The sequence below is a fragment of the Leguminivora glycinivorella genome, chromosome 2 (assembly GCF_023078275.1).
Source record: "Leguminivora glycinivorella isolate SPB_JAAS2020 chromosome 2, LegGlyc_1.1, whole genome shotgun sequence".
NCBI classification, from domain to species: domain Eukaryota; kingdom Metazoa; phylum Arthropoda; class Insecta; order Lepidoptera; family Tortricidae; genus Leguminivora; species Leguminivora glycinivorella.
In genome coordinates this window covers 30,232,291-30,253,679 of record NC_062972.1, presented here as the reverse complement: position 1 = coordinate 30,253,679, position 21,389 = coordinate 30,232,291, and the positions used below count along the sequence as shown (strand labels likewise).

At 36.2% G+C, this 21,389-nt stretch overlaps 1 protein-coding gene across 2 annotated transcripts in view; it reads left to right on the top strand.

Annotated features, from left to right (window-relative positions):
- Positions 1-21,389, top strand: part of LOC125241203 (laccase-1-like) — a 216,675-nt gene that overhangs the window by 28,268 nt on the left and 167,018 nt on the right. The window lies entirely within an intron of this gene.

Here is a 21,389-nt window from a genome sequence, read left to right as displayed (position 1 = left end):
GTAAGGCCAATTTTTTGTGATTTCAAGGTTTGTTGACAGTTAAATTATCTCAGTATGACCCATATAATGTAACCCGTTGAATAGGCTAGTTTCCTATACTTAAAATAAAATATTTTTTCTACTTGTCGACAGTAATCTGTCAATTAGGACACCACAGACTAAACTATAAGTGCTAACTTTTCAGTGTTGGAAGTATGGCAGTTCCGACTCAATTATAATAAGCTCATTATAGTTGACTTTAGTTAACTGTAATAATTTCAAAAATAGAACTTTATACAATTTCTATACTCATTTGCGATACCCGGCAAATTTTCCTGCATTTGAAACACATTTTTTTTTGTCTGTCGCGTTATCGGCCAATCAGAGACGGTTATTACAAACAATTGGTTGCTAGGTAATTCGATGTTGATACAACGGTGAACGACTCTATTAACATTAATTTTAACTTGCATGAATAATGATATTTCCGTCCATTGATGATGAAGATGATGACTCGTAGAAAAAGTATTGTATACAATAGTGATATATTTTTTTTTTATACTACGTCGGTGGCAAACAAGTATACGGCCCGCCTGATGTAAAGCGGTCACCGTAACCTATGGACGCCTGCAACTCAAACAGTGTCACATGCGCGTTGCCACCCCATTAGAAACTTGTACATTCCCTTTTGCTGTGTTAAGTACACAGCAAAAAGGAGTGTACAAGTTCTAAGGAGGGTTCGGGTTGCCGACGACTCAAAGGACAATAAACGGAACAAGTTAGTTCCGTAAGTCCTCCCGTCATCAGCACACCGCACCCCCGTTGAGCTCTGGCAGCCTTACTCACCGACAGGAACACAACACTATGAGTAGGGTCTAGTGCTATTTGGCTGTGGTCTTCTGTAAGGCGGAGGTACTACCCCAGTTGGGCTCTGCTCTAGATTCGAGCGAGACGATATCCGCTGTGCTGTGCCCTACCACACAAAGCGGAATATCATTCGCTATGCCCTACCTCCTATAGATGATATGATGATATAATTAAGCTTTTCACTCTCGTGGCCTAAACATGGTACTCGACTGAAAAGCTTTGTATTATATCACAATTGTATAAAATACTATTACGAAGTGCACGAAATAAAACACCACATTAATTAGAAGAAAAATATGGACAGAAGTTATGTTTAAACACAATTTCTATTTAATAAGTCAGTAAACGAATTGACCGTGACATCACTCCTCAGTATTTCATAGTAATTCCATATTAGCATATCGTCACTACTTTTAAAAAATCTCCTATCTCACGCTGTTCCTCAAAGTTAAAACGCAGTAAGTCTATATGCATTCCATACATACTTACTACAATTTTCTTTTCATTGACAGACGAAGATACAAGTTTTTTTAAAAGTAGTGACGGATATCGTTTTGACAGTTCTTAAAAAGAAGCTGATTTGACTAGTAGGAAACTAGCCTATTACAGGTTATTAGAAAAACAACTTGTATCTGTACACGTTGACTGCTGATACATTATGTCTGTACTAAATCTGATTATCAGTAGAAAAAGATCTTAAGTGTTTTTATAACGATATACTTTTATCACGTTTTAGAATTGAATAGGCTGGCAATTGTCACACGGATTTCATCAAGGAACTACAGTATCCTTGAATATCAAGTTCATGACGCATTTTGAACCATTTATTTTTTACATAAGTATCGGTGAAGGTACACATATTTTACAACTTGGTAACATAATATCTTAAGGATGGTGACTGATTTATCACGGATTTTGTATGAAAAAACGCGGAAGAAGTTAAAATGACACAGGCGTTTTAATTAATTTAATAGGATACTTATTTATAGGTATTTCATGAATCACCACGACTGACTTCCTACTATCATGTGACTCTACCTAGAGTTTAAATCTCAATATTTTTAGGAGTACTCCGCGTTTCTTTCACACATTCCGGCGGCCGCGAGCTCGCGGCCCATAAAGTTTGACGACGTTCTCGCTGCGCAATAGAACTTAATGTCGTATGCAGTCCTTTGACAGGTCGTTGACAGTAAGCCTTCTGTACTTGTATTTTTACCCTCTTAGTCATAAAATTATCAAACCGATAAAGTTCGTTTGTCCCTTTCCGATGTATTGGTGTGATAGAAAGGGACAAACGAACTTTATCGGCTTGATAACTTTAGAGAAAGTTTATGAATTAGGGGGGTTTAGTATTTTTTCCCTCACTAGCTTGGAAACACGTGTTTGTCCTTTAATACCAGCGGGTAAAAACGCATTTTATCCACTAGTGGGTAAAGTAATTTGACCTTGAATAAAGTCAAATTAACTGCTTTAAAATTGATAAAAGTAGGTGAATCTAGTAATAAAGATGATTTACCACCTGTGGAACTATTGGAAGCAGTGATAAACGCATTTTTTGCGTTGTAGTTTCCTCGCTATAGTGAGGGGAAAAGTTTTGTGTTACACTCGGGGGCAAATGTATTTTACTTCTCGTGTGTTAAAAATACAACTTTGCCCCCTTGTATAACAAATAACTATTAATATCTGGGCGACCGAGCTTCGCTCGGTTCTGTTTCGTATCCTTGACCTGTGTCGCCATCTAGTTCAAAAATAAATAGTACCTACATCGAGCGAAAGCATTCTCAGTCTTAACAACACAACTACTCTACACGAGATGGCGCGCGTTTCGCCACAAAAGCTCAAATAGTGTATTTTTCTATTCGTGTTAGCCTTGACCTGTGTCGCCATCTAGTCTTTGCAATAAATAGTACTTACATCGACCGAAAGAATTCTGTCTTAACAGTACAACTACTGCACACGAGATGGCGCGCGAAGAAAAACGCATGAAAACTCGAAAATTCGCGTTTTCCGGGACCTAAGGATAAGTTAGATCGATTTTTCACCCCCGAAAACCCCCACATAATAAATTTCAGCGAAATCGTTAGAGCGGTTTCGGAGATCGTCGGTTTATATAAATAAATAAATAAATAAATAAATAAATATACAAGAATTGCTCGTTTAAAAGTATAAGATTATATTCTGTGATATTTCCGACGATCAATAGGTAATAAAATAATAAGACTAATTTATTACAATGATGTCGATTTTATCGTTTAAATTAATACTTTACCACAGCATTATGAAACAGAATGAGTCGAATATGGAAATAAAATGTTTTTAATGGGTTATATCATGTTTAATGTATTAATGCACTCTGACGTTACGTAGTAACGAAGTTGTACTGTAAAAGTACATAATTATAAGATGTTCATAGTCATACTGATTGTTATAATAGTTATTTGTTATACAAGGGTGCAAAATTGTACCTATTTTAACGCCGAGTGTGGTTCGAGAATAGAATCCTGAACTTGTCGAGTTTTTAAACGCACGAAAAGTAAAATACAGTCATTTGCACCCGTGTGTAACACAAAACTTTTCCCCTTAATATATTTATCTTTTATCACTGCTTCGAGTAGTTCCACAGGTGGTAAATCATTTTCATCACTAGATTTACCAACTTTTATCAATTTTAAAGCAAAAAAATAGTCTATATTCAAGGTCCAATCGTTTTATCCACTAGTTGCTAAAATGAGTTCTTACTCGCTGGCATTGAAGGATAGAACACGTGTTTCCGAGCTAGTGAAGGGAAAATATAAATACTTCATCTCATTAAATTCGTCAAATTAAAGAGAAAATTGGCAACCGTCGGAAGTATGTAATAGGGATGTCGACTACATAAAAAAAATGGCATTCTGTTTAGTCCGTCAGTTAGATAGTCCAAAAATACTGAACACATATTTTTCGCTTTTTCTAATTAATGAAAAAATACAAAGATATAGAGTATCAACGTTCCGGAGTGGGGGCTTGTGACATCACTTCTAAGTAAAAATTGTACCTAGGCGTGACGTCACGCGAAAGTTCAACGCACTGTATCGTCGTCATTTTTCGTTTACGAGAAAAAAGAAAAAAAATATGTGTCTAAAATTCTTTGATAATCTAACTGACGGAAAAATTAGTTTTTTTTAGTCGTCTCGCCTATTCCTCTAGTTTTGTAAATTGGTATAAGTCTGGTATTGTGTACGATTCAGTAAGTGTAAATAAAAAACATATGTACTTTAAGAAAAGAATGAACCACAGACACATCGTGTAGTATTAATTCAGTTCCGGGTGTCCGAATAATTAAGGAGTGGCCACCGAGTACAGGTCCGGTTGGCTACGGGAAAACCTAGCTACTGCACGTGACTACAGAATGATATATTTTATTTAAACGTGAGCTTCACTACATAGTATACAACAAAGTCGCTTCTCGTTGTCCGTCTGCCCCTGTATGCTTAGATCTTTTAAAAGTACGCAAGTACTTTAATGCGGTTTTTATTATTAACACGCTTTTATTTGGTAGTGAAATCTAAGGTAACTAATTTTACTATCTTCCAAGGATCGTACCGCAATGAAAATTGACAATACAATAATATGGCACTGCTACTTAATTACTTATAGTGTTATGGCTACTCATAGTGTTGTGTTCCTGCCGGCGAGTGAGGCTGCCAGAACTCAACGAGGGTGCGGTGTGCTGGTAACACCGGTGAAGGAAGGACCTAAGGAACTAGTTTGTTCCGCCTATTATCCTTTGAGTCGTCGGCAACCCAAGCCCTCCTTAGAACTTGTACACTCTTTTTTGCTGTGTGTCAAGTGTAAAAATATGGGTGCGTACAACTTATCAAAAATATGTCCCATAGCACTTTATGTCGGCGGAATAAGGTCTCGGTACATATTTTTGAGCGGATAAAATCGATACGTATTTTTGCACTTGACTGTACTAAACACAACAAAAAGGAGTGTACAAGTTTCTAATGGGTTGGCAACGCGCACGTGATTCTCCTTGAGTTGCAGGCGTCCATAGGTGACGGTGACCGCTTTCCATCAGGCGGACCGTATGCTTGTTTGCCACCGACGTAGTATTAAAAAAAACTGTCGAAGTGATCTGATGAGGTGGAAGATATTAACTGGAACTTCATGATGGAACGTCGTATCATAGCTGTTTTATACTACGTCGGTGGCAAACAAGTATACGGTCCGCCTGATGTAAAGCGGTCACCGTAACCTATGGACGCCTGCAACTCAAACAGTGTCACATGCGCGTTGCCACCCCATTAGAAACTTGTACACTCCCTTTTGCTGTGTTAAGTACACAGCAAAAAGGAGTGTACAAGTTCCAAGGACACAAAGACAAAGACGAGATAAAGGAGAATAGCTGTTTTTGGATTTCTTAGAAAAGTCTTGCAATGAACTTTGACCACGATTAGGTTTCAAGGTCTAATGATGAAGCCGGAATTTACGTGCATTTATAAAAGCGTATTTTACTGGCGTTTTTAAACTATTCATTGATTAATAGAGTGTTTCATCATCATCAGGAACGTTTATCCAAACTAATATTACATACATACATACATACAATCACGCCTGTATCCCATAAAGGGGTAAGCAGAACACATGAAACTACTAAAGCTTCAGTGCCACTCTTGGCAAATAAGGGGTTGAAAGAAAACGAAACTGTGACAAACTAATATTATAAATGGGAAAGTGTGTATGTCTGTTTGTTTGTCCGTCTTTCACGGCAAAACGGAGCGACGGAATGACGTGATTTTTTAAGCGGAGATAGTTGAAGGGATGGAGAGTGACATAGGCTATTTTTTGTCTTTTTCTAACGCGAGCGAAGCCGCGGGAAAAAGCTAGTACAATATATATATATATATATATATATATACATATATGTAATTACTTATAATACCCGTGCGAAGCCAGGGCGGGTGGATCACCTTTTCGCACATTGTGCTAATAACTAGACTGTATAAGTATTTGGCCAGGATACCGAATCGGAATGTAATACATGCTTTATTATATCTTATAATATCAACTTTTTAATACGCCATGATGTATCAAATTGGGTTAGCCTAGCTATGATGCGAATCACTAGCTTGCTCTTAGTTGTTTTTTCTACATAATAATAGTTAACACAACAAAAAACTACCTACCTAATTAACGGAAAACGAATCGACCAGGCCGTGAATAGGCCGTGATCAAGGAAAATAGTGATTTATTTTTTATACTTCTACAATTATTGATATGCAAAAAAACCTCGTCAGACGAAATACTTTAGTGCCTTAAGAACGAACCTTTAGGGCTACAACCTACAACATGAGAGTTTTCAATGATTCACGGTTACCTACAGCATTTCTAAAGTTATAGTGCATGCAATACAGGGTGAAATAAAAATACCGTTCAAAAGTTTGCATAGTGACTTTTGAGGTCAAAATGAACAACTTTCATTATAGGACCAATGCTGAAATCGCGAAAAAAAATTGGCTGTTCCATAGAAGAGCTTTTCTCTTTTTTGCCATTTTCTTTATTTTGATTTTTTTAGGGAATTTTAGGTCAATTTTACTCAGAATCACGAGTTCTTTCAATCTCACTGGGAGACAAAAAGTGTCCCAGAATTTTTATACGTTTTTGTTACTTTCCTCTTTTGTTACCCCACACAACATGTACGGGAAATGGTAACAAAATAAGAAAAAATCGTATGGGACAATTTTTTTAACTACTAGGATTGAAAAAGCTAGTGATTCTGAGTAGAAATAGCATTTTTTTTTTCAAAAATATCACATTTCATAAAAGTGGTGAAAAAAAAAAAGAAATGCTCAGAAATGAGCGGCATCATGACAGTCGAAATGTATGAAATAGCCATTTTTTTTGCGATTTTAGCATTGATTCCATAATAAAAGTTGTTCATTATGACCTCAAAAGTCATTATGCAAAATTTCAACGGTCCTTTTTATTTCACCGTGCATAAGTAGCAAGCCAAGAAATTACTGTTAATAAAATAAAACAGTTAAAACCAATAAGCAGCAAGTTTTTTCCCATTCAAGTAAGGCACTGTGCAATTTATTCACACCTGTGTAAGCCCCCGTTACTGATCAGCCAACTGTGCACTTTTTTGTTGCATTTGCGTTTTTATCCCGGGAAATGCCCGCGGCCCAGTGGGCACATACGGTCATAAAAGTGCACAGTGGGTATCAATGTTCTGGTAGGCGATTTATGCATGGGACTATGGAATTCTCGTACGGGGAAATTATTTGGAAACAGTGGGCTGTGTGGAACATGGAGTTGGGTTTTATTGGGTAAAAATAGGGGGACTTTGGCTTGTATTTTTTTTAATTTTAAAATGATATGACATATAATGTATTAAAGCCTGTTTTTTACCTATACGGTTTAGGTAAATGCCATAAGGACAAATGAGAATTCTATAATTATCTACGTATAAAAGTTTAATGCGTGCGTATGCGTAGTATAAGCAGTATAGTTATTAAGATATTATTCGTCAATTCTGGATTTAAAAAAAATAAAGATGCATTTGAGTATAAATCGGGAGAAAATAATACCTCTATAAAATAAAATAGAATCCTGAGAATAGTGAGGGATTATAGTGCTGTCGTCCAAGGTGTAATTTTGCAACCAAAGATCTTTGAACTAATTCTTATACAAATTATTTATTGTTTAGCGTATAATTTTCTATTATTTCAAATTTACATTTATATAGTCTCAGATAAAGTATATAATAAGTATTTCACAAGAACGTGACAAGTAAATCATTTTTCGAAATGGCGGTCATATAATGAAAAGTCGTGACAAGTCGTTTCACGGCGCGATTTTACACGATTGTTAACTTTTGTTTCGTTAACGGCCATGTTTATTGCCACTTTAAATATTTGTATAAATAGATATTTACTAATTGTTTTGACTGCAGGTTGATGACGTTTCATTGGTTGACTTTTTTTTACTATTAATCCAGTTAATTCAATAATTTCGTTCATAACACCCTTGACGAATATAGGTAAGACGTTGCTCTGTGTAAATAATGATCCTTGGAAAATACTTAGATCGAAACATAATACACGGTGCTCGTGAGCATTGCGAGAGACTTTAAGAGCATTCCTGACCCCATGTTAAAACTAAAATGTCATATACACTTTTCTAGATTTCGCCTAGTTTCAGAGTTATGAGTACTTATGACCAATTGAAAAAAAAATATTTTCTTATTGTTACTCAGTACAAAAGCCTTTTTTAACGATGTTGATGCCATTATGGAGAATTAGTCTCACTATCCTCATTGATAGATGTCCAAAAGTACGAAATAAATGCTTTCAAAAATGAGGTTTGTAGAAAAAAAAAACGTCAAAATTAATTTGAAGTGCTAGTTTCATGAATAACATTCGAAAACAGTAAAAAAAAAAATAATTTTTTTTGGCAAAATTTCCTTATTATGTGAATTAAAAAAAAATCTTTCCTATAGCCTCAGAAATGCGTGGTTAAAGTCTCTCGCAATGCTCACGAGCACCGTGTATATGTCAAGCATTTTTTTGACTTACTAACGTGAGTGACCCGTTTTAAATATATACCGCTCGTGTTCCGCGATTACTTTTTAACCGCCGCCTCAAAACTCTCAAGGAAGGTGGTTTTCAAGTCATCTGTATGTTTTCTTTTTTATTTTTTTTTATGTTTGTTCCACGATATCTCCGTCGTTACTGGACCGATTTTGAAAAATTTTTTTTGATTGAATGTATATGCATACAGATTGGTCCCATTTTTCTCAGAACCCAGTTCTGATGATGGGATCCTGGAGAAATCGAGGGAACTCGTCAAATCTGAAAGGCACACATAATTATGGTGATTTTTGTGTTTTTTAAGGAACAGCATGCATTTACGTACGGAACAGTGACATTTGGTGCAGTGGAACTGCTGATGATGGTCAGAACGGAACTCCTCAAATCTGAACGGCACGCGTATGACTTTGGTATTTTTATAAGAACAGCATGCACTTACGTCCAGAACGGTGACATTTGGTGCAGTGGAGCTCCTGATGATGGTCAGAACGGAACTCCTCAAATCTGAACGGCACGCTTATAGTGACTATGGTATTTTTATAAGAACAGCATGCACTTACGTCCAGAATAGTGACATTTGGTGCAGTGGAACTGCAGATGATGGTCAGAACCGAACTCCTCAAATCTGAACGGCACACTTATAGTGACTTTGGTATTTTTATAAGAACAGCATGCATTTAAGTTCAGAACAGTAAAATTTATTTAGTTATATTTGTTAAGCATATTGACTTTTCAAATCAAATTTTGTCAAGCTTCGATTTCTTATAATCGGATTCATGAGGAATTGAGGAAGCTCCTCAAACCTTAACGGTATACGTATATTGATTTTTGTTGCCATCAAATAATTAAAGCAGTTTAAAAAAATACCTACACATTTCTACATAATTCAACATTCGCAAGTAGCTTTCACCAGAACCCCAAAGGCGGCGGTTTTTTTTTCTTAAAAATTATTTAATTTGGTTTTTTCGTAGGCGGATCCGCGATAGGACTTTTGAGTGACGACTCACGTGAGTTTTATAGTTATACATAGTTAACGAGTCGTAGATCGGATAGTTTCGAAAGTAAATATGAAATAGCCTGAAATTTCATCATAATACGAGTGCGAGTTCATTGACAAATAATTAATGACACATAACAATAATGATTCACCATAGAGGAATAAGTAAGGGAAGAGTTGTAACTCCATACATCAGTAAATGCGGGTTATTTGTATAGGCATAGTTAAGTGACATCTAGCGACAATCACGCGTCAACTAGCGTAAATTATCAGTAGTGCTACTTATCAATAGATGTCGTGACGAACGAAAAGTCTAATGCTCACATTTTTAGCTAATATTACAATAGTATTAATCAGTATTCTGTTTTGAATTCCTTCTGCTTGTAATATAAGTTGAACACTGTTCTAATATTAAATTTTTGGCAGACGAGACACATCAGTTGCCACCTAGTATCGAGTAGTGGTACTGATAATTCACGCTATGTGACGCGTGATTGACGCGTGATTATCGCTAGATGTCACTTAACTATGCCTATACAAATAACCCGCATTTACTGATGTACGGAGTTACAACTCTTCCCTTACTCATTCCGCTATGATGATTCACGAAAAAATATCTGTCATTAATACACGAAGAGAGATAACCCCCTACCAACATTCTAACCCGAACTATTTTTTTCAACATCACCATCAATAGAGATATTTTAAGTATGTAACACTCTTTTGTTGAACAAGTCTTGAATAAATTATTCTAGTCTATTCTAATACCTATTGTAAGAAAATCTTTAAGTGCTCCTTTATTATTAAAATACACTTCAGTTGAGAACTTGGGTGCGATTGAGCGATGCCTTCATGTTTATTTTGTACTTGAAGAGGATACCTATTACATTAATAAAATAACAAGTTATGTACATCAATGAAATAACAAATATGTGCATATTTGGTTATTAAAGTATGTTAGTTTAATTAGAATAGTGTTATTAAATAGTTATTTTTAAAACATAAGATTTAAAAACAATATAAAATGTATGTACCACCTATAATAAGACTTTGAATAAAGGTATACGTATTTTAGATTTTGTACTTTTTAAAGCATAATTTCTTGGTACGAATATTAAATTCGAATTTTACTTTAGCGTTGCCTAATTATATTTAACACAAACAATGGTTCGCACAATTGTGCACATCGCACAGGCGTGCATCGCTTAAATATAATTCGCATAAAAAGAATGGATCGCATAAATGAAGTGTCGCACAATCGTTATCCGCCCAATCACATTTCGCACGAATAGTACTTCGCACGATCGGGAGTCGCATATCCGTTGTAAACCCCGGCGTTAACAGCAACTTTAGGTTTCCTTAGATTTGATATGCATTTTTGATTCCGCATATCAAAATAAAAAATCAACAACATATGAATTTTTGAAACTTTTTGTACCTACCTATACGAGTGAGCTTGATCGCTTTTTCTTTGGTGTATGGTATCATTGGTATCTATTTCAGGTTTTGCACTTACCTATATATAAACACTATTATGTACTTTAGCATGTAGTTGCGCTCTCTCGGAAGGGTTTCCACGGAAGACCAGCGTCGAGATTCTTAAGTGGTATCTTGACATTAAGCTGAGTGGAGACCCTTTCAGTGACGCTTAACAATAAATTAGTACTGTCTATGTAATTCCTAAATTTAAGCGTTTTCTGAATAAATTTCTTCTATTCTATTCTATTCTATTCTATTCAGCAAGTAGGCTACAGGGGCACTTTTACCTACACGTTAAAACATTACAATTCTCGCTCTTGCGTCTGTATAGACCGAGTCATTCAGGCTTTCGGCAAAATGCGGAACCCACATCCGTATTCAAATAATCTAAGAACGGGGTACAAACACTACAAATCAGCCGCCAAGGCTAATGCAGCCTTGTGCGATGGTGCGTGTAATGGCTATTGTTTTGACGGTCTTAGATGCTGCCATTCACAATTAGTGTTAGAATCAGTAGCACCGTGTTCTTCACTGACTCTCATTAGGCGTGAGCATAATTAGCCGTGAACTTAAGGCCGATATAGACAACGGTAGTCTGCAACAAAACTGTAATTTGTTAGCGAATTTTACAATAGACTTGCAGTATGGAGATTATACATAGTAGAGATGGGCCGTATTAGTATTCGACAAAGTCCATATTACTTTGTCGAATACGAATATTCGGCCGAACGTTCGGTTCAGCTCTTACCGAACCGAACATTCGGCCGAATATGATTGATAATGGTTATATAATAGCCGCGTTTTACCTACCAATAAAACGCATATTAATTTACTTACCTTATTCGAAGCTTATTAATTGAGAGAGGCACGTCGTTTCCCGCCATTTTATTGCTATCTCTTTCTAACTTATGACTTTATTTCACTCTTTTTTCCCCTACTATTCACCACCTGGCAGTAGGGATGAGTTTGATTTAAAACGAAATCCGAGAATAGTTCGTCATTGGCTCGCAATTAAGTAATGTCACCAGGCAGAGTTTACTCATAAGCTTCGAATAAGGTAAGTAAATTAATATGCGTTTTATTGGTAGGTAAAACGCGGCTATTAATTTGACTTGACCGTTATTCGAAGCTTATTAATTGAGACCTGTTTGTTATCGCCTGGTGGTGAAGAAAAAGAGGACGCCAATGTGACCTTATACCATGATGATTGTTAGGATAGAAATGTATAAGACCTCAGATTCACCAATCAACCATTTATTGCAAGTATTAGCAAGAAATCATGAATCATCTAAAGTATTTCTAAGAATAGATTATAGTTAACTATTTAATTGGTTCAAACAAGTGTGATACAGAATCAACAGAGGATACAGGCATCACTTCACGCCTATAGTGACGACAAAAAGTATTTTCTGAGCGCCAATTACCACGCGCTAGAATTTCGTCTACAGGGAAATTGTCTACCCAATGTTTTGATGCCACAGCAGAGCGAATGCTGCCTGGCGTCGCTGTAATGCCTGCTTCCTTGAACAAGCTCTTTATCCAACCGGAAATAATCGTTCGAGATGCACTTTTGACATCACCTCTTAGAGTAACAAATAAATCACATATATTGGCCAAATCACGCCTACATTTTAGTAAAGAAACTATATGATTTACCCAAAATACAGGGTCCAAGTTTTGACACTCAGAGTTGTGTAACAATCTCCATTCCGACTGCCTATAATCAGCGCAGTCCGTTTTTGATCCAAATGCCGGCCAAAATACAATAGCATCATCAGATTTTACAAAGTGCTGACAATCAATTTTTAACAATGTCAAATCATGGATTCGCCTGCCAGAGCAAAGCAGCAATAACATTGCAGTGTGTCTGCATGATTCGAAAGCACTCTCCAAATTTACTTTACATTTGCTAAGATGATCAAGAAGAAAATCAATATTCCAAATAGGGGGCTTCTGGCCTATGGGCTTCTGCAATGCAATTGATTTTAGAACATGTTTAACAAGAATGTGCGAACTCAGTAGGCCAGAATCCTCTGTATTACATAACGTGGAGACTACTGATTTGTAGAGCAATATAGTTCTGTACGAAAGTTTATGTATTAAGTGAAGATCAGATAAATACTTCGCTAAGTCCGAACCAGACGGTTTCTTGAAGTTTACACTGTGACTAGTGGCCCAAAGGACCCATTTCTTCCACGCTATGTCGTAGGTTTTTCTGGTGGACGTACGCCAAGATCGCTTGAGTAATTTCAATTGATCGGAATTCCAGTCAGTTAAGTTTTCCGACCACCCCCACACTTCCACACTTCCACGACCATTTCCTGCACTTTCGGTGGAGGCAATCCCGTCGTGACGTCGATCAAGAACCTCTCCAGTGATCGCAGAGTGAAGGGGGCTGCTAGAGCGCGTGATCTGATGTCCGCTCGCCAATAAACGCGATCCCATCGTGGTACTACTAACAGGTATGTGCCCATTGCTTGGTTGAGATGTGCTAGCACTTTCGGGACCAGATAGGGGGGTGGAAACACCCAGGCCAGGTTGTAATTCCACACTTGTGAAAACGCGTCGTGAAATAACGCCTTCGGGTCGCTTTGGTCCAGTGAAGCGTAATTTATCACCACATGCGCCTGGTGAGACGCAAATAGGTCGATCTGGGGAACACCCCATTTTGAAAATACCTTCTCCGTAGCGCCCGGAAGCAGATGCCACTCCGGGGCCTGGCGCAGTCGTGACAGGTGATCTGCATGGCTGTTGTATTTTCCCGGAATGTGAACTAGGCTCAGATTGATGTGGTATTGCTCTAGGATGCAAAATATCTGGAATGTCAATTTTAGGAGTGGATTCGACTTTGTGCCGCCCTGGTTGCGTAGATATGCTAACACGGTTTTGTTGTCGCATTGAACAAGTACCGTAGAGTTGCTCAGGGACTGACAGTGACCTTCTAAAACCCTTTTCACGGCAAGCATCTCCTTCTGATTGCAATGCAACCTTTGTTCCGGCTTTGTCCAAAATCCCGTCAAAGCTTGATCGTCTAATTGGGCACCCCAGGCCAGATCTGACGCATCTGTTGTTAAAAAGTGCGACGGTGGAGGTAGGTGGATCGGTGAAGCCGCGCGACAATGATGCAACCACCAGGTCAAGTCCTCCTTTACTCTGTCCGGAATGGCATATGTCTGACTCGAAAAACGTGGCACAGAGTTCAGAAAGTTTAGCAGGGCTCGGTAGTTTAGCCTTCCCTTTGGAACCATGAAACTTGCGAAGTTTAAAAGTCCCACTAATCTTTCCAAGTTCTTTCGATTGGTTTTCGCAGAGGAAAGCAGATCTTGGATCTTGCATAACAAAGATGGAATCTTTTCGTCCGGAAGCCTTTTCTGGTTTCTCCATGCATCCCACCAGACGCCTAAGTATACCAGCGCTTTTTGAGGAATCAATTGTGATTTTTGATAATTGATTAGCCACCCTAGTGTCTCTAATTTCTTTACTACCGTCTGGACATTCCTGACAAGAGTATTCTTTTCTTGGTGCGCAATAAGGAAATCGTCGAGGTACACTATTATCCTTATATTCATGTCCCTTAGAATCTGCGCCGTCCAGTTGGTGAATGTCGCAAAGGTTTTCGGCGCGGTGCTGAGGCCGAACGGAAGACAAGTCATCTGCATAAGCTCTTGGCCATATAGACGGAGAGCTGGCAGGATTTTGGAGTAGGTCCTTGAGGCAACCTGGAAAGGTGCTCAGATGCTTCTCTGATCATAGCCAACATCAGGTCTGCAAGTCTGGCAGCTGGGGAGCGGGGCTTTATCGAGCTATGAATTTTTGAAGATTTAATTTTTTGAGGCCCAAAAAAGGTGTTTGAGGCAACGTGGAATTATTAAAAAGTGAAAATAGAGTTCCTCAGAAGTCGCATAGTATTTATGCCAGATCATTTGGCCGGGTCCTTCACCGTGCCAGAACGGTACAAAGTGGTAAAAAAAAAATTCCAAAAAAGGTCCTTGAGGCAGTCTGTCATTTTTATCAGTGAAAGATGAGGGTCTAAATAGCCATGGAAAAATAATGCCATGACATGAGGTGGGGTCCGTACCCTGCCATTCGATCTTGAAAGTCAATTTTTTAGTTTTTCGTAAATAACTCGTAAACGGTGGCCCGCAGCAAAAAAATATGTTAAACAGAAAATATCTACATAAAATTTCCTACAAGAAAGGTTATGTACGTTTTTTCGATAGGATCAATATATAAATGGATAATTAAGTAAGAAAGTTTTTTTTAATCGATTACATGCTCCGTTTTTCGTCAATACCTCGTAAACGGTGGCCCACAGCAAAAAAATATGTTAAACAGAAAATATCTACATAAAATTTCCTATAAGAAAGGTTATATAAGTTTTTTCGCTAGGGTCAATTTTTTAGTTGGAAAGTATTTTTAAATAGATATTTGGGCCGTTTTTTGTTGATAACTCAAAAACGGTGGCTCACAGCCAAAAATAATGTTATACAGAATTAATCTACATAATATTTTCCACAAGAAAGGTTCTATTATATTTTTCGCTATAATCAATATTTTAGTTAGAAAGTATTTTTAAATAGATTACATGGGCCGTTCTTTGTTAATAACTCGAAATCGGTGGCTCACAGCCAAAACTAATGTTACACAGAATTTATCTACATAATTTTTCCTACAAGAAAGGTTCTATTATATTTTTCGCTATAATCAATATTTTAGTTAGAAAGTATTTTTAAATAGATTACATGGGCCGTTCTTTGTTAATAACTCGAAATCGGTGGCTCACAGCCAAAATTAATGTTACACAGAATTTATCTACATAATTTTTCCTACAAGAAAGGTTCTATAACATTTTTCGCTAGAATCAATATTTTAGTTGGAAATTATTTTTAAATAGATTTCAAGGGCCGTTCTTTGTTAATAACTCGAAATCGGTGGCTCACAGCCAAAACTAATGTTACACAGAATTTATCTACATAATATTTCCTACAAGAAAGGTTCTATAACATTTTTCGCTAGAATCAATATTTTAGTTGGAAATTATTTTTAAATAGATTTCATGGGCCGTTTTTTGTTAATAACTCGAAATCGGTGGCTCACAGCAAAAATTAATGTTATACAGAATTAATCGTCATAATATTTCCTACAAGAAAGGTTCTATAAGATTTTTCGCTAGGATCAATATTTTAGTTGGAAAATATTTTTAAATAGATTTCATGGGCCGTTTTTTGTAAATGCCTCGTAAACGGTGGCCCACAGCTAAATAAAATGTTCACGAGAATAAAATCTTCATAATATTTCCTACAAGAAAGGTTCTATAATATTTTTCGCTAGGATCAATATTTTAGTTGGAAAGTATATTTAAATAGATTTCATGGGCCGTTTTTTTTAATACCTCGTAAACGGTGGCCTACAGCTAAATAAAATGTTGACGAGAAAAAATCTACATAAGATTCCCTACAAGAAAAGTTCTATACGATTTTTCACTAGAATCAATATTTTAGTTGGAAAGTATTTTTAAATGGGCCGCTTTTTGTTGATAACTCAAAAACGGTGGCTCACAGCAAAAATTAATGTTATACAGAATTAATCGTCATAATATTTCCTACAAGAAAGGTTCTATAAGATTTTTCGCTAGGATCAATATTTTAGTTGGAAAATATTTTTAAATAGATTTCATGGGCCGTTTTTTGTAAATACCTCGTAAACGGTGGCCCACAGCTAAATAAAATGTTCACGAGAATAAAATCTACATAGAATTTCCTATAAGAAAGGTTGTATACGTTTTTTCGCTAGGATCAGAAATTATTACCAGAAATAATATTAAACAGAAATAATCTATATAATATTTGCTACAAGAAACGTTATGTAAGATTTTTCGTTAGGATCCATATTTTAGTAGGACAGTATTTTAAATAGATTACACGAGCCGTTTTTTGCAAATAACTCTAAAACGGTGGTCCACAGCTAAATAAATCTTCAACGGGAATAACAAACATAAAATTTGCTACAATAAAAGTTTTGTACGTTTTTTCGCTAGGATCAATAATATTTAAATAGATTTATTTATTTATTTACACAAAGAAAATTACACAGTATGACAGTATACAAAACTAAAGCACCGTGAATTTTAAATAAACATTACAACAAGTAACACAAAATTAAATATTAAATAAACAGCAAAATCAAAACATTACATACCAAAACATAACTAATAAATAACAGATGAAGGCCTAGCATCCAATCCCACATAAAACCTCATGCATTCGTCACGTATAAACGCCCATCTGCTCGCAAGAATATCAACATTAGGTGCCACGTCTAAAAACTCATTCACTATTTGCAGTGCACGAACTAGCGGTGACTTGCGGCAAAACACGGTTCGAGCGGCCGGCACCACCAGTAGGGGGTGCCTACATTCACGAAAAGCATATTTCGTCACAGGGGGAACAAATAGACGTACCAGCTGGGATACTAAAACCAGGCAATCTGACTCCCCCTTCAAAATACCACATGCATCAGACATCAGCACGACATTACGCCTAACTTCTAACGAGAAGAAACCCAACGTCCCCAAAAGGAATTTTGTTGGGTACAAGAATCGGTAATACCCGTACATTTTTTTATAAAAGAAACGCAAAAATGTTTTTTGGACCTTTTCGAGCAGCAGGATGTAGGGCGCTTCATGGGGATTCCAAACGGCTGAGGCTGTCTCAAGCTTACTTCTCACGAGGGCAGTATAAAGAAGCTTTATGTCCCTGGGATCGTCAAATTCTGAGAGAGAGCCCTATGGTACCCCAGAAGTTATAGATTTGTATTGTGATGTATATCCAGACAAAACAACAGCCTGAGTCCTATTTTCTACATAGGATTTTATCCAGCGAAACAGATCGCCATGTATACCGAGTCGCCGAGTCGCATAAACCCGATCAATATCACTTTGTAAAGATTGTAAATCAGAATCTTCCTAGACTCTGTAAATTAGTTTCAGGTCGTCAGCATAGAGTAGGCATTGCGCATGCTTAGGCACCAAGGCCAGATCATTGACCATAATACCAAAGAGCAGAGGACCCAGAATAGAGCCCTGACTGACCCCGGAACAGGTGGGGTAGGCACTCGACACAAAGCATCCGTGCTGCACATATTTCCGTCTATCACGTCACGTAGATAACTAGCAAAAAGGCAAAGCAGTTTTGGCGAGAAACCAATGCTGCATAATTTGCTTAAGAGTACGTCGTTATCTACGCGATCAAAGGCTTTTTTGAAATCAAAGTACAGCACGTCCACCTGCATCCCTCTATCTAAGTAGCGCGAAACGGAATCAACCAAGGTTAAGTTAAGAGGCCTTATTCCTAAAGAAGAGCGTTTTTTGCAAAATGTAACATTTTTCATTCAAAACTATAAAGAAACTATACTACTATATTATTAAAAAAACTGATAATGTTCCTAAAAGAACATATCTTAAGCTAGTTAATCATAAGATAATATTTTAAAATATGTCTTTTTATACTTAAAAAAAATCAGTTTTTTCGGAAGACGTTTTCGAATTTTGTAGTGGGATAACTCGTTTAGAATCGTGATTGTGCTGTTAAATATGTTATTTGGGGTAATAAATGATCACAATCCTATTTGTTATATCCAGCACGGGAAGCATGGTCGCGCGATAGACGATAAAATATCAGGCCGTCCCTATCGCACCTACAAATAGTGCGATAGGGACGGCCTGCTATTTTATCGTCTATCGCGCGACCATGCTTCCCGTGCTGTACGACGTAATCATAGTTTGACATTTTAAGATTTATTTGAAATGGTGGATAAATAACCTTCCGTATCTTCCCCATTTTTTCGATAGAAAGAGGTTTTGCATTATGTATTTTTCCTTTAATTCCTGCCTTTATTGTAATTCTTAAATAATATTATCCTAAAGTAGAACTTCTTGTTGACATGTAAGAAAAAAATTATACATACCTTTCTATCAACAGACATTTTGGCAACGCGTATGTGCCGCTGTTTGAATTGCAAGCGTCCATAGGTTACGGTGACCGCTTTACATCAGGCGGACCGTAAGCTTGTTTGCCACCGACGTAGTATAAAAAAAAAATCAGATTTTCAAATTTGGTTCCGATTGATTAAGTTTTAGAGGACGAAATAGTCGAGAGTGGCACCTCGATTGTTTTCTATAAACCTAGTTAATAAATAACAAGAGTATATTTAACAAATATTCCCTATTCTAAAGGGGGACATTTCCATTTTAGGATTTTCGCTCCTGTTGTCTCTTAACAAACTACGTAAAGAAGAAATTTTTGTATTCAAATTTGAAGATCATTTGTTTGGATTCTGTTCTGAATTTAAATATATTGGATACATTTCTTTTTAACATTAGGAGTTTACCTTTATTTGTCAATACGCAGAGATAGGTAATAAAAAAGGTTTGTATGTGTAAATTAAGAGGAAACGTAGTGGGATACATCATTGCTGCATATTAAACGAGTCGATGATAATGTAAGGTTTGATGGCTACTAGAAATGTCACGAACCAAGGGTAATTCATTAATGCAAATGAAAATTTATTTTTGTAAGACTAACATGGACACATCTCTTTGTAGTTGACTGTACATTGCAGACCTTACGCGAGCATTTCTTTTTTTTTTTGACAACAAAAAAATTTTGATTGTTTTAGGAAATTTTAGGTCAATTGTACTCAGAATCACGAGTACTTTCAATCTCACTGGGAGACAAAGTGTCCCAGAATTTCCATACATTTTTGTTACTTTCCTCTTTTGTTACCCTATACAACATGTACGGAAAAGATGAAGAAGATTTCAAAAAAAGTTAAAGCGCGGAAATTTAAAAAATTATACCTATATTTGCTCGGATTTATCAAATACCTATGCTTTTCAAATTTCAAAATGAGTTCAGACAAAAGTGATGTGGATGTGGATTTAAACTGTAGTAACCTATAACTGCAGTAACCTTTTCTTATAGGAAATTTTGTGTAGATTTTTTCTCGTGGAGATTTTATTTAGCTGTGGGCCACCGTTTACGAGGTCTTTACAAACACGGCCCATGAAATCTATTTAAAAATAATTTCCACCTATAATATTGCTCCTAGCGAAAAATCTTATAGAACCTTTCTTGTAGTAAATATTATGTAGATTAATTCTGTATAACATTATTTTTGGCTCTGAGCCACCGCTTTTGAGTTATCAGCAAAAAGCGGCCCATGTAATTTATTTAAAAATACTTTCTAACTAAAATATTGATTCTAACGAAAAAACGTATAGAACCTTTCTTGTAGGAAATCTTATGTAAATTTTTTCTTGTGAACCTTTTATTTAGCTGTGGACCACCGTTTACGAGGTATTTACAAAAAACGGCCCATGAAATCTATTTAAAAATACTTTCCAACTAAAATATTGATCCTAGCGAAAAATATTATAGTACCTTTCTTGTCGAAAATATTATGTAGATTAATTCTGTGTAACATTATTTTCGGCTGTGAGCCACCGTTTTTGAGTTATCAACAAAAAACGGCCCAAATATCTATTTAAAAATACTTTCCAACTAAAAAATTGATCCTAGCGAAAAAACTTATATAACCTTTCTTATAGGAAATTTTATGTAGATATTTTCTGTTTAACATAATTTTTTGCTGTGGGCTACCGTTTACGAGGTATTGACGAAAAACGGAGCATGTAATCGATTTTAAAAAACTTTCTTACTAAATTATCCATTTATTGTATTGATCCTATCGAAAAAACGTACATAACCTTTCTTGTAGGAAATATTATGAAGATTCATTCTGTGTAACATTAGTTTTGGCTGTGAGCCACCGATTTCGAGTTATTAACAAAAAACGGCCCATGAAATCTATTTAAAAATAATTTCCAACTAAAATATTGATTCTAGCGAAAAATGTTATAGAACCTTTCTTGTAGGAAATATTATGCAGATAAATTCTGTGTAACATTAGTTTTGGCTGTGAGCCACCGATTTCGAGTTATTAACAAAGAACGGCCCATGTAATCTATTTAAAAATACTTTCTAACTAAAATATTGATTCTAGCGAAAAATGTTATAGAACCTTTCTTGTGGGAAATATTATGTAGATTAATTCTGTATAACATTATTATTGGCTGTGATCCACCGATTTCGAGTTATCAACAAAAAACTGCCCATGAAATCTATTTAAAAATACTTTCCAACTAAAATATTGATCCTAGCGAAAAATCTTATAGAACCTTTCTTGTAGGAAATTTTTTGTAGATTAATTCTGTCTAACGTTATTTTTGGCTGTGAGTCACCGTTTTTGAGTTATCAACAAAAAACGGCCCAAATATCTATTTAAAAATACTTTCCAACTAAAAAATTGACCCTAGCGAAAAAACTTATAACCTTTCTTATAGAAAATTTTATGTAGATATTTTCTGTTTAACATAATTTTTTGCTGTGGGCCACCGTTTACGAGGTATTGACGAAAAACGGAGCATGTAA